A 14,479-nucleotide genomic window follows, 5' to 3' on the forward strand; every position below is an offset into this window, starting at 1 on the left:
GCCCCGGGGGCGGCCGCCGGCCCCGCTCCGCTCCCCTCGCTCCCTCCGCTCCCTCCGCTCCCCTCCGCGGTCTCGGCGGGCTCCCCCGCCGCCTCCCTCCTCGCCTCCGCCGCCGCATTTCTCCGCGACTTGCGCTGCGCCCTTTTTTTCTTTTTCCCCCTTTTCTTCTTCTTTTTCTTCTCTTTTCCCCCTCCCTTTTCCTCCTTCCCTCAGCCCGCAGCCGAGCCTGGACCCTCCTCAGCGTAACCCCGATGCCTTCGCAGCCCCTCAGCCGCAGTGAGTAGAGAAAAGGGACCCACATCTTTGCCGGGGGGGGGGATGTTTCTGACACATATTTGTGGCCGCTGCCCGGGCTGCGGCGGACGGGGCTCCCGCTGCAGCTCGGGGCTCTTCCCCCCCCCCCCCCCTTTGCCCAAATTTCAGGGATGCAGAAGCATCTTCTCCCAGCGCAGCCCACGCAGAAGACAAAAAGAAGCAGGTTGTCTCCAGGTTTCCTTAAAAAAAAAAAAAAGGGAAGCAAGGTGTATCTCTTAGTCAGAGATTTTCATGACCTTTTGTTGCATTTGAAAATGACAGACAAGCGAAAGCGGGGGGGGGGGGGGGGAAATCCACGTTTCTTGGTTTCTGTCACAGAGGCGAGGAAATGATCTTCGGATGTAAACTACATGGCACATTTCTGGTAGCCAGATGTGGCAAGTCTTGCTCTGCAGACCCAAATTACAGAGCCCCACTCGAAAAAAAAATTAACTTCTGCCACAGCACTGAGTGGTAAGATGGCTTCTTGCATTTTGAAGAAGCACTAGGCACAAATCACCAGGGACATTTTACAGAGCTAAAGGTTGCTGCTTGTCATTTTGTACTATTTCCCAGACCGTTTGAATTACCTTTCGGCACAGCATCGGTTATAGTTGTGTGCAGTTCATCTTAAGGAACTACGAGGAAAAGAACTCTCCTGTGCTGGATACTTCAGAATAACCTTGACCTTTCATTAGTGTTTATCCTAAAACATCGGTCATACAGGGAAAGCAGGGAATTGGGCAAGGCACCTGCAAAAGCATAAAGGAAATGTCTCTATTTTTAAGCCAGGGTTAAAATGGCTTCTGAATCCCACAAAACAAGGGACACGGAGGGGCTCGAAGGCAAAACCTGGAGCTCGTTGGCAAAATTCAGTTTGACACACACACAGGACCCGAGTTAATTTCCTCAGCCCAAGATGCATTTTCTGCCGTTAGTCCAATCAGCACTGCTGAAACTCAAACTGCCAAAAAGGGTAAATTCCCTCTGAAAGAAACTGAATCAGCCAAAAGTATAATCAGCTTTTCAGGGAAGTACAAGACCACTGAAGCATGTTTCCAGTTGCATTTCTTTGTTCCTCTGTAACTGCTTTCTGATATTTGTAGAAGTAATTAGGAGAGCTGCTGGTATTTATGAGTATTTTAAATAAAAAAGCTTCCCTCTGTGTAGGAAGCATGAAATGTTTGGCTTCGCAGTGCAGCCACTGAAAGGTTAAAGTCAGTTCACAGCTCCTGGTGAAAGTTTTCCTTCAGCAGATAGTGCCTATCAGGATGGTCTGTCTTTCTCCTGCTACACCCCGAGAGCTCGGGGCAGCATTCGTATGGCCACACAGCCCTCTTCACTCCTCAATATCAAGATTATTATCAACACAATGATATTTGAATGAACACTTTCATACACGGAGCTAATGAAGGTCTAAAGGAAAAGATACTCACACAGCACAAACCACAATAAAATGCGATGCCCTGTAGGAACACCGAGTATTCAAAAGCTTTTCAGGGTTTGACCCTAATGAAACACAAGACCAATCCTGGGCACGCATCGCATTTATATGCAGAGTATACTGCAGGCCGGAATAAGGGCTTCTGCTAAAGTTAATTGTAATTTTCTGGTGAGGGAGGATGGCATGTTTAGGCCTTAAGTTATTAACATCTATTCTGATGGAAAAAGGGACATTAGGGTACACTTTGCCAAATCAAAAAGAGGGCTTTCTGCTGCAGATATGTTACCACCGAGGTGATGTACCACCATTTGAGTATCTGCACTTCTAAATCAGGCATGCCAGGATGGGAGCGTATTGATTGGTCACAAACTTTTGCTTATATTTAGTAACGCTGGGCAACAGGCAGAGAAGATTTTCAGTCCACACCAGCTAGAACACCAGCAGGCCTGGAAACCGAACTGTTAATTGTAAATACTTCCTACAGAACACATTTTTTTTCAATTTTCTGAAAGGAGAAGTACACCCTGCTAGAAAAAGCAGCTTTCTATCTGGAGATACCATAGCTCTTGAGGGTGTGACTGCAGGTATACAAACAAAGCTGTTATTTAATCTCTCTAAAGGAATTTTATAGAGAACATCTGAGAAAGAGAAAAGTGTATTTTTCCATGAGCCCTGTAACTTTCAATAATATCACCTCCTTGCACCAACATATAGGCTCTAAATAGTGTGATATCTGTGGATTTTCAGATGTAATTTGTTTTAGCTCCTGTAAAATAAGGGCTGCAGACAAAAAGCTGTGCTACACCACGATATTTTCACAGCATTCGCAATCCAGAACTGTATGCATATATTGGAGCGAACAACAATTTCCTTCCTGTATGAGTATTTTAATTTAAAGAAACATTGTTTTGTGTAAAGAAGGTAGTAGATAATTAACTGTATTCATTTAATCTAATTATAGGCCTCTGAGGCAAAAAGCTGACACTTTTCATTGTGGTATATTCAGAGAAGTTAATTGAAAAAACATTGCAGCCACAAGGCATAACATGCCCATCGTATATTTGATACTAATTCTTTTCTCAAAAATGGGATGAATCTGATGCTCGCTAGAGATAAGGATTAGTGTTACTCACTCGAGTAAGGCAAAGTCTGGGGAAGCTCGTTATGCAATGCTGCAGTGCACTGCAATCTCTCTGCAATTCCAAAGCTAACCACAGACAACTTAATTTGCCAAATTGCGAGATGGTTTTGTAATGTACACAAGTATCTATTACAAATTAAGAAAAGATTGAATGCATTTTTAGCTAGGACGTAGGTCAGAATTTGAACAGACATCTGCTTCAAGAAGCAATAGGTCAATGTATCAACTCTTAGCTCTGTTTAATCTTTAGGAGGAACCAAGCAGTAAGAGCAGCCTTACCCCTAGGAGTTGTTATTAGGAGTGTAATTTGTGCTTTTAAGCTATCAGTCTGACAAATGGATAAATAGGCAGCAAATCAACACTTGCAGCTCCCAGGTATATAAAAATAAATGTGTGTCAGACCATTTGCAGTTTCAGAGTAATTTTTCCTATCACCTGATACATACCAACAACTCAATCTTCTGACAGCAGTGCTACTTTCATTCTCAAAAGGAAAGTAAAGCAGCTCAGCTCTGCAAAGCTTGCCCTCCAGCTGACAGAGAACATCACAGACCAAACGTGCTGGTTGTGGGGAAGCATTTACCATTTCTGTTAAAGAAATTCCAGCTTGCAGGCTGAATCATCACGCCAGAGGCAAATACCACCGTTTCCCCCTGCTTTATCACTGGGAGAGTGTCAGCCTGGTCTTTCTGCAGCTCTATCAGTGCCATGGGGCAGGACACGTCCCTCTCCACCTCCAGCTGTGTCCTGCTGGAGTCACCTCCACTTCTGCTCTGCCCCTGGGCGCAGAGGCCACCCAGTGCCCCCAGCCCTCTCCACCTCTCACCTCCCGCGTCTCCAGGTGGTGTTCCTAGCTGGTGGGAGCAAAAAAATTGCAAAGGCAGCGCTGCTCATCCCTGTGATGAAGCGTGCCTAATTAGCGTGGTGATGGTGCAAGCCCTCTTAGACGACAAACGCCCGCAGTGAAAGCCCACCGAGCTAAGTGCAGGGCCTTGCTTTGCTCTGCCAGTGAGAGGCATTGCTGGCAGCCCTACCTATAATTTTAAAATTACTTAAAATATTTTCAAATGTATTGTGCAGAAATATTTTTTTACTGTGGTTGAAAAAGCAGCATATCGCATCTCAGGCACTCTAAATGTTTGTTAATAAAGTCAGAGGAAGCCTAAAAAGTAAGCAGATAGTGACATGTGGTCACCTTAACTCTGGAGCTCTGGCTCAAGAGATCCAGAATATTTGATATAGGAGCTCTCTAACAGGAAAAAAAAAAGTGGCTGTAGATGCTAGCTGTGCCAGATTCCTATTCCTATACCATTACAGATAAATCACAATTTGCATTGATGTCTGACTCAAAAAATCAGCCTATTCTTAGAGTTCGGTCTGCATTCACACCCCTTCTCTCCCTTGATGCTCTTAACTAACCTTCCTTCTGCCTGGCTCCTGCCTTCTCTCTCTCCTCTGTGCTGTTTTCAGGTAACTCCCAGCTGTTGCTCTTCCATGTTTGGTTTATCCATCCCTCCATTCCCTGACTCCTGCCTTCTTGCACTCTTCACACTCTATTTTCATCTCCTAGTTTCCTTTCCCTCATCTGCAGATCCACCCTCTTATTTTTTGTTAATTATTTCCCCTGGCATCTTATCTCCATTATGCTTATCAACGTCCCTGCCTAATATATCATATCCTTTCCCCATTGCCTAGCAGAATCTCATTATGTATATATGTGTAACCTTTTTTTTTTCCTAGTCCAGTGGAAGAACTGCTTCCACAGCTGATTTCTGCCCCTGATGTCCTAGTTGTCCCAGGAGAATTCTTAGCGCTGGTCAGTAATAGTTGTCTCCCTGGCATCTACCGCCTTCACCTCCTCCTTCTGCCTCTCACTTTCTGCTCCCTCCCATGCTTTGCTGGTTACAGGCCTCTCCCAAACTCTTTCATCTTCGTGACCTGTCCTCCTTTTCTCACTGCCTCAGCAGCAACAGAAGAAAGGGAGATGATGCACATAGGAGGGGTACCCGGATCTCACGGACAGTAATCTCTTAGGAGTACAGGAGGAGAAATTGGAGAGAAACGCTGCTCTGCTCGGTCCCCACTGCCTCAGGCAAAGAGCGTACTTGGTAGCTCTGCGAAAAAACTGCATGTGGTGCCTGCACGCCATACAGCAGCCGAATGCAGAACGGGCTCCGTCAGCACAGGCTGATCTTTGGAAAATTCAGCTGCCAAAAACTAACAATTCTTAACCGATCACGTGCAAACTGAGATTTTTATGGAGTCTTACAACTTTGTTACATTTGGATGCACATCTGTGAAACCACAGCAACGGTGCTGCCAAATTCCAAGTTGCTGTTCAAAAGGTACATGGATGAAACTAGACCAGTGATGGTGTTCCATTTCAAATTCCTTCTGTAGAGAAATGGGGATACTGACACTTCTGAATGAAGCAACCGGATTATTATTTTTTAATATGGGCAAAATATTTTTTTAACCTTGTTCTTGAAAATGACTACAGTGGTTTAGCTGGAAACTGCCAAAAATTAAACCTGGGGCAGATCTTTGGCTTGGAAAATACCAGCCCAAACAGTTACGAGCAACTGAAAACAAGATGTTATTATGAAGCACTGGACAAGATTGAGCAGAGCAGTTCCATGACTTTGGCCTAATGTGGAAGATTTTTAAGTGACCTGTAATGAATTTCTTAATAACAACCTTGTTGAAATAAGCAGAATTCAGGCAGATTTCACATTTTTGGGTGAAGACATTTCCTCTGAAAATAAAGGTTATGATCCAGAGTGCTCTGATGTGAAGAGGGAGCGGGAAGAGTGTGCTGGGAGTGAGACTGGGAGCACTGGGACTGAGGGCTGGCGCAGTTGCTTTGGCAACAAAAACAACTTGAATGATCTACAGAAGTGCAGAAATAAATGATCTAAATAAATAAAGCATTCTATGGAGATGAAACTTTCCGGAGACAGCAGAGGGAAGGGGGGGAAAGGAATTGCTTCTGGTGGGGGAACGTCAAAACGACAGAAAGGGAAGTCCAAATATTTTGTTAGCTCTGGGGTTCTTAAATACCCTGGCTCTGCTCCACACGTGCCGATGGATTAAGCCCACGGGGTAGAGCAGGTACCCTCATCCCCACACCCTCAGCAGTGCAGCTCACCCTCACATCCCCCAGGGAAAGCACACTCTGGCAGCCCCCAGAGGGGCTCCACAGCTCCTGGAGTTGACTCTTTGCCGTCATCCACCCATCTGAAAACCAAGGCAGCTCGGGAGCTGCTCTTTATGTTGAAACCTTCCTTTGATGGCAACGGCAACGTGTGTCAGAGCGGCAGGTTGCGCAGCTGAGGGTGTTACCTGTTTCAGTCATCTGACTTAAATGCTCCGCTGCCTTCCTGCTAGAGATTTCAAGAGTAGGTTCACGGCAAGGGTTGCAGCAATCACCACTGAATGCTATTTTGCATTTAAAATTGTCATTCATTTCATTTCTCTGCTATGGATGGAAGTGAGAGAGTCACAGAAGTCCTTTCTAATATACAATGAACTGCCTGTTAATTTGCAACTACATTCAGTATTTTTTTGTCTATAAAATTAATACTTTTAAATTCTTGTAGCAGATCTAATGGATTGTCTGTCACTTGGCTGTACGTTTGCCTAAAAGATATGTTCTAGCTTGAAAAGAAATTAATTCAGGAAGTCCTGTGGCCTTTGTTTTGCAGGAAGTCAGACGAGGTGAAAATGGTGGTCCCTCTGGCCATTTCATCTCTAGCAGTCTCCGTTTGTCTAGGATTTTAACAGCAAAATTACACTAATGCTGTAAACTTTCTGTGCAGTTAAAATATCCTGACATATCTTGCATAGCCTCCATTTGAAGAAGTTTGGTTGCATTTCAGCAAAATGCTTTATGTTAATGATCATGATTATATGAATTACGGTCAGAATGGTGACCTGTGATAACCCTGCATGGAGAACAGTATGAAATTAAAGCTACTTTAATTAAAAAAAAAAAATAAATCTGTCTTCATAAACACAAAGTTGAAAATTCTTGCTAGGTGCTGTTGCTTGGCATAAAAGTTCTTCTGCTTTTCTTAAAAGTGCATGTGTTTAACATGTTTAGATTTCTTTTCAGGTTTAATATTAAGCCTGAGTTGGCAGTGCTTCGTTCTGGGACCACTGCAACATTTACATAACGTACCTTACTCTTAATGGTGTTTTATGCTCAGCACCTTCTTCCATTTGATACAGTTTCACTTTTTTTTTTTTTTTTTTTAAGCAGAAGAAATGAGGTTTAAGGATAGCAGAAAAATTGGCCTGACAACATGATCTAATGAACCACAAAGCAGCCTTCAAAGAGAAAAAGTAGCAGGAAGTTCTTTCATACCAGGTATTAAAAATAGACTGCACCAAGTCCTGGAATGCACACAGCAGTTATGTAACGATTTTTCAGTGACATGCATTAGGAAATATTCTCAGTAAATGTTTTTCCTTCCTAACACCCAGTTTACTTCTCTGAAGTTTGGAAATTCTTCATATGGATGCCTCTAAGAAGTCTAAAATTATAATGTTCATTTGAATAACCTATCAATTAGCAAGCCACATAATGACACCATCTAATGGTACAATTGAAGTATTTGAATTTAATATACCATTTTCATAATGGTACAATATGAAATACACCATGGAATCCAATTTTTTTCCCCCACAAGTTAGACGATCCACTTCTGACAATGTAATAATTTTGCACTGGAGGCACAAAAAGAGAGAAATCAGTTTGGGTACGTATCTTAAATAATGAGAATACTAGCTATCTTGGAGCACTGAGAAGTCTTTCAAGTATTTCAAAAAGGCTTACTTGTTATTAGGTGCCTTTTATAAGTGGGAAGCATCTGTGGAGGGCTGAGAGGAGCCAAAAGAGCTATATCTAGCTTCTACCATACTGAGGAAACTAGATGGTAAATTATTTTGAAGAACATCTTCCTCAGACTTTGACGCAGAGATTGAGGAGCTTTCCCAGAGGTCTAGGCTCTGGATCTTTGCAGTATAATTTGAGAAGGTAATAAAGGAGATGGAAAATAATTGAAGTCTAACTTTTGGATTTTCACAGTCCTATTGTTTTCTTGGACTACTTAATGTTCAGAACAAATCTGCAACATCCTCTGCCTATAGCAAGAGTACCATACAAGGAGGGCAACATTTCTTTCTGGTCTGCCCAAAACTTTGTCTGCTTTTTCTAGCTTGTCTATTAAAAGACACAAGCCCTACCACAACCTTTAGACTTCCATGGCCACCATGAACTTATCACTAACATTATTAATTTCAATGTATACTTCAAAGACAGCAAAATCCCCTAATGTGAAGGCTCACACACGTCTCCCGCCATGATTAGTACCTAACTAACACACAGTGTCAGTATTTCCTAGGTTGCCACGTTATCAAGATGTACCCAGAAGCACAATTTGGGACAGTTTTCATCACCCACTCATGTCAGGGATGGAGAGTGATAGGAAATATTGTGGTGGGTGAAATTCTGCCCACATTTTGGCTCCTACTAATAAGTTTTTCCTAATTCATGTGATGAAGTACCAGGAGATCCTAAATAGTCAGATATGACCACAGTAAAGCAATATGAGTCTTTTTTTAAGATGAGTAGAACTCCACTCTTAGTGTTGGGTCTGGCTTTCCTGAGATGTCTTTAAAATATTTTCAAAGCTAAAAATGCCTTTTGTGGAGCAAGTGAAGCTCCACACTGTTCTTTTTAAGAACACAGAAAAACCTGACCGAGGTACAATCAGATAAAACATCTGATTTATTTTCTCTCCTTACTGTTCTGCAGAATGACAGAATTAAAAAAATCCATATTTGACGTGTGAAAAAAACTGTACCACATTCAAAATATTTCATTTTGAAAGGTACATAAATAATAAAAGCAGGAGAACTAGTTAGCTTCCTGTAGGGAAGCTGTTTGATAATATATTAAGAAACATCTTAATTTGCAGTCTGAAAGATAATGAAAGAGGGCATACTGAATCCATGTCAAAAATCTATATTAGAAGTAAGGAAGTGAGCATCAGAGCTGAGAAAAAAGTTCTGCTTTTCAAAATGATGAACATAATTTTTTAAGATCAAGGTGCCTTTAAGGCCATAAAATGAAAGAAAACCTGATTAAATTGTCAACAAATTCATTTGCTTGTAGATGCTGTTATACAAATGTATTTCTGGGAATCCAGTGCCTAAAAAGTAATTTGTGAATAAGTCAATACTTATTTTTCTACACTGATACATATGCAAAGCTCAAGCTGTTTATGAGGGGAGGAACACTGTTTCATGCATAGTATTCAGTAGTGCTCTGAATTACAGGAACACTCTCTCATAATTCAGCCCGATTAGTTTACATGAACTGAAGCAAATAACATTCTGTATTTTCTTACATATTTTATGACTATTTTCATATAAGCAAAAGTGCATTAAATCAGACTTTGTGCATTTTTAGGAAAGGACATTTTAGAGCAAATAGAGAATTACAGACTCTTGTTACATCTAACTTTTCTGTAAGCTATGCTTCACTCAGTCATTTGTGAGTATTTCTGAGTTTTGGATGTATTGGATACGTTCACTTTTCATATGAGATTTGCTGTCACTGAATGTGATATTCAAATGTAGTTGTAAATGAAAGCTTCTATTTTGCCTGAATTTAAAACCTCAAGTCTTTTCTGTCCTTAAACAAACATAGGAAACCTTAGTTGCTTTTTCAGAGAAAAAATATTTCCTTCTTTTTCCAAAATTTTCTGTTATTTTGCTTGCAATTTTCCTGTGTTCACATACCTTTATTCTCTTCATTAATGTTGCTGATGTGTCTGAATTAACAAGTCCTATTATTATACTCCTAAATGGGGCAAATTTGAGATCACCTATGAAAGTCAAAGCAAAGCTCTGCCACACCACATTTTCATCCACGTTCCAGAAAGGCAGAGATTATCCTGCAGCACTGAAGGCTCTACTTTTGCGGTGGGAAAAAATTCGGAATTTTACACTGTTTGCTGGCTACGCACAACAGAAGAATAGACAATACCATCTGAGCTTGGGACAATTAACAGGATGTCTTTAGAATATTTTTATTATGTTAATCTTTTCTTTTGCTTGAGCCAGCATCCCCCTGGAGAGGAAGAGAAATGATGCTGAGACAACTTACTATTGCAAATTAATTGTATGGTCTATTTCCCAAGCATTTAATTTGGCCACAGCAACCTGTTTAACTCAGATGAGTTGTCAGAAAGTGACATAAAAGAGAGACCAAGTTCTTTAGAGGTGGCCAGTAATTTTAAAGGGATGAAGGGAAATGGCTGGCTTTATTGCTTTTGTCCAAGTAAAGCCTCTTCTAAACAGGGTAAGGGAAAATCAAGTGATTTAGTCTGACCAAAATTCATGCTGCTTGAGATCTTTTGGAAATGTTGTCTGAAGAGGAATTGTGGACTGGAACAGAAGACTGAGAAAAGAAGTCAGGCTTCATATGGCAAAAGCCTATGAAACATAAAGAAAAAAGAAGCATAACATTTTTTACTTCTCACAAGTCTGAAATTTGGAATATAAGTTTGGGACAGGAACTGGGGTGGATGTACCTGCTCCAGCCTGAGCCACCTACTCGCAAGGCAGCAGTCTCTACCTGCACCAGTACAGATAAGACCATTGAGAAAAGGCTAATACATTCGGTCCCTGTTGCTTCCAAGTCACTGGGTCTGAATTTAATCTTTTACAGAGTGGTTTGTTTTTTTTCTTTTTTAGCTCTGGCATTCTAGGAAGTATTTCCATGTGCGTACCCCTTGTCTGAGTCCACTCTTGGTATGTGGGCCTCTGCGATGAAGCAATCCTGGATCCTTAACCCATTGCCTCTAACTTTCCCAGCCTGCTGCCTCGGTTCTTCTCTCACAGCTGTATGGATTTCAGCTTTTCAAAGTCCAGTTTGATTCAGTCTGTCAACACAGGAACTTATATTTGGCATAAAATCTTTTTGGGACCTCAAAGGTATAATTTTATAGTTAAATACATCACGTTTTTCTGGGAAAACTTAAAGGCAGTGGATAATGGAGACAGATTAGGATCTGGCATTTTAACAGACTCTCAAGAAATCTCTCCCTGAGTAAACTCTGTTTCACTGGGAATATTTATTGTTCAGGAAGCAACACTTAAAATTTTCCTTGCTGTGAAAGAATTCTGCAGAATCCTATAGAAGGTGGCGTATCACCCCAAAGAAGACTTCTACCATCTTGATTACTACCTATAACAATGTATCCTTCTTCCACAAAGCCAGCAGGGTAAGCAAATACTTCTAATAGGGGATTACTCTTTGAGAACAGGACGTAGACATTTTAGTTGCAGGGAGTAGAAGACTAAGAAACATGAATACAAATTTGGAATGGATAAAATACTTATCCTGGTGCATTTTGAAGATAATCAGTTCCCATTTTGTTAGCATGTCCTAGAGATGACTTATTTTCAGAGAACTACCTTTCACAATTTTAGATTTCAGAGAAATATGATTCCCAGAAGTTCAGGGATTACTTTTACTAAACTGACCTTGAAGAAAAGCTCTGTTTCATTCTGTGCCTAGTCTCTTCCTTTCCTGTCTCCCCTTATCACTTTTGAGAAGCCAGTACCATCAGTGACATTCACTCTGCAGGCTCTGTGCTCCTGCCAGCTTGCCTGCCCTGCAGACAGTGGGCAGGAGCAAAGCTCCTTGCAGGGACTGGGCACAAACTTGTTCTACGTGCTACTCAAAAATCCTAATCTGAATCTTGGTACCAGATATCCATTCATTTATTAAGAGCAAATACAGCAGACAACTAATGCTGTACTTTTTCTATTATTCAAACCTGCTGCTAACAATGAAGAAGATGATGTCATTCCCTGGATGTGACAAAGGACTAATATTATATGCAGTAAAAGCAATGAGTCAACAGTTTCTATGCCCTTGAGGTCAAAGCATTCAACAGATTTGAAAGTAGACTGTTCTTTTTGTGCACAGAGCTTGTAGTTTTATATTAATACAAAATGGGTACAATCAAGATATAATTAAAAAAAACCTTTTTTTTTTAGTTTCAAACAGAATGTTTCAAACTAGAAGTCCAACTGAAATACCTTGTAATATAAACTTCATAAAAATTTCACTCAGATATTTTAAGTATAATATTGCAGAACACTTTTTTTTGGTCAAAAATACATTATCTATCTTAAGTTACCATCTGTACAATCTTGAGAGGCACTTTGCAATTCCCAGTAACATTAGTAAGAACTGTGAGTATTAATGCAGCAACTAAATAATATGAAATGTTCTGGAGATATTTTGTAATGGTCTGAAAGATAAGCAAGACCTTTAACATGGAAATGTGTTTTGAGAGACAATTGAAAGCAAGGAGTCTAACAACCGAAGTTTCCCAGATTTACTGGAATAGACGAGGTATTGACCACATCCTGGCCACCTTCAAACACAGCTGCATCTAGCTCAGACTAGTGCAAGAAATGCCTAGTGTTGATACAGATCCTTTCTTCAGTAAATCTAAAATCATTATGGAGGATTCTTCTCCTCCTCATACAGACAGTGAAACTGAAGCACAGAGAAGTGACAGCTCAAGGTCATTTAAAAGTCAGGAGAGTTTGGAAAAGAACCCAGATTTCTCAATCCTTGTCCAGCACTCTGCCCACTGTGCTTCATTGCCTTGCTGAGTATCTGCTTGATACAGTTCCTTTTCAAAACTAGATATAATTTAACAACTTTGAGAAGTTTTCAATTCATCATATTGTTGTCTATAATAATTTTATTTTGTGGAAGAATAGACTTGCCTAATTGGATCAGGCTGCTGACACACAATCAAGTGCAAGGGAATCCCAGGCCAGCTGCAGTCTCCGTTCCTGTTGTCCTTGCAGACCAAATTCAGAGACAGGACAGCAAACTGGACTAGATCTAGATGGGCTTTTATGTAGGAAGAAATATCATTTTGCCTGCATTGATGCTAGCTGACAGTGTTTTGGATTAAAATGAGCCTTAGTGTGGAATAAATAATATTCAGCATCCTAACAATTGACTGAAATTAAACCTTAGACTCTGAATCCCAAGGAATTTCTTCTGGCACACTGACAAAGTGCTAGACAAAGTTTTCTTAGTTTATGCTTCTTTTTTAAATTACCACTTTATTGTGTCACCTAAAATAACCGCAAATGCGTTCAGACATAACTTGTACAGTACATCCCAGGCCCAAGTAATTACTTACCCAAAATATGGAAGAGCGTATCTGGCAGGCTAGCTGGTCAGCATCCTGACAGCTTTATTAGGGAAGTAAATGCAAGAGGCATAGCTCAGTCTGATCTTTAAACTCTGTGTCTTCTAATGCTTAAGGAACTCTTATCTTTTAGATATTTAAACCAAATATTTAAGCCCTAAAGATATCTCAGCTGTTTTAGAGTTATGTCACACTGCTCAAGCAAGATGAGGATGCTTCTGAGTTAGCCAACAGTCACAAGGGCTCCAAGGCTCTGCACAGTTCCTTGCAAGCCACAAAACTCTTGGGATTTTAATGACAAGGACTCATTAGAGCACTTCAATTGAAACATACACATTTCCACTAAAAATTCAGTGACAAGTTGCTCTTATAAACTCAAACAAAATCAGATAGATTCAAGAGAAGGCAAAATGAAATCTGAAGTAGCTTACAGAATTTCCTCTGGATATCTCAAGCTAATTATAAATCGTATGGCATGCAGACTCTGGTATTTTCATTTCCATTGTAATTGATCCTCCATAGTCATGATTAAGGAAGGACACAATGATTTTGATGTCACGTAGAAGAGTGATGAAATATATTTCCCATGTGAAGTAGACAGACATTAGAATCTCTTTTTGAAGTCATGAGATATTTTTTGCAGGCAACATCTTACTGCTTAATGAAAGCCAGCATCTGAATGTACTGCAGAAAGATTCACGCACGCTGAAGCCGTGTTAGGCATGTTGTTTTACAGAATACATATATTTGTTCCTTTCCTGTGACTCACACAAATACAAATATATTTAATTATATTAAAGGTAAAGTTATTATTGGTCTATTTAATAAGTAGACTTATGAAGAAAAAATAAACACAGGGGCTCATATCCTAGTGTGTTCCGAGAAGGGATCTTTACCTGACCTTTGCTTTTAAAGCCCTGATCGCAGCAACAAACTTCGAAAACTTGCACAACATGAAGCACTCCAAGTACTATTGAAGCTGCTCCTTTGTTAAACAGGATATTACAAGTTTAAACTAGGGACAGAGAGTCCTATTCAGGGACATACTGAATATCATAATTAAAATTAAACATATCTTCATGTTATTCTGTAAATCAAAGCTTACCTAAGCAGGTGACACTTCCAGAAGACTATTATAACAAGCCTCCTGCCCAAAAGCAAAGGCATATTAATATTAACTTAGAGGCATCAGCCACCTTATTATTTCAAAATTTTGCTAATATGAGATCTGACAAAACTAAAGCTCTGTTCAGCGTTAGTTTGACTGTCAGCACAAAAATTTCAGACCAGTAGCATTTATAAATTCATAAAGACAGATGTATCCTTAATGTTAAATAATATAGA

General features: G+C 40.4%; 2 long non-coding RNA genes across 3 annotated transcripts in view; one reads left to right on the forward strand and one right to left on the reverse strand.

Moving 5' to 3' along the window:
* Nucleotides 1-14,479, forward strand: part of LOC142035209 (uncharacterized) — a 23,431-nt gene continuing 8,952 nt past the window's right edge. For both annotated transcript variants that reach the window (XR_012651823.1, XR_012651822.1), the window contains exon 1: nt 1-276. This is a non-coding gene — a long non-coding RNA (uncharacterized LOC142035209). The remainder of the gene's footprint in view (nt 277-14,479) is intronic.
* LOC142035211 (uncharacterized) overlaps nt 11,882-14,479 on the reverse strand; it is a 5,601-nt gene continuing 3,003 nt past the window's right edge. Inside the window, exon 3 of the long non-coding RNA XR_012651825.1 lies at nt 11,882-13,893. This is a non-coding gene — a long non-coding RNA (uncharacterized LOC142035211). The remainder of the gene's footprint in view (nt 13,894-14,479) is intronic.

The sequence above is a fragment of the Buteo buteo genome, chromosome 10 (assembly GCF_964188355.1).
Source record: "Buteo buteo chromosome 10, bButBut1.hap1.1, whole genome shotgun sequence".
NCBI lineage: Eukaryota > Metazoa > Chordata > Aves > Accipitriformes > Accipitridae > Buteo > Buteo buteo.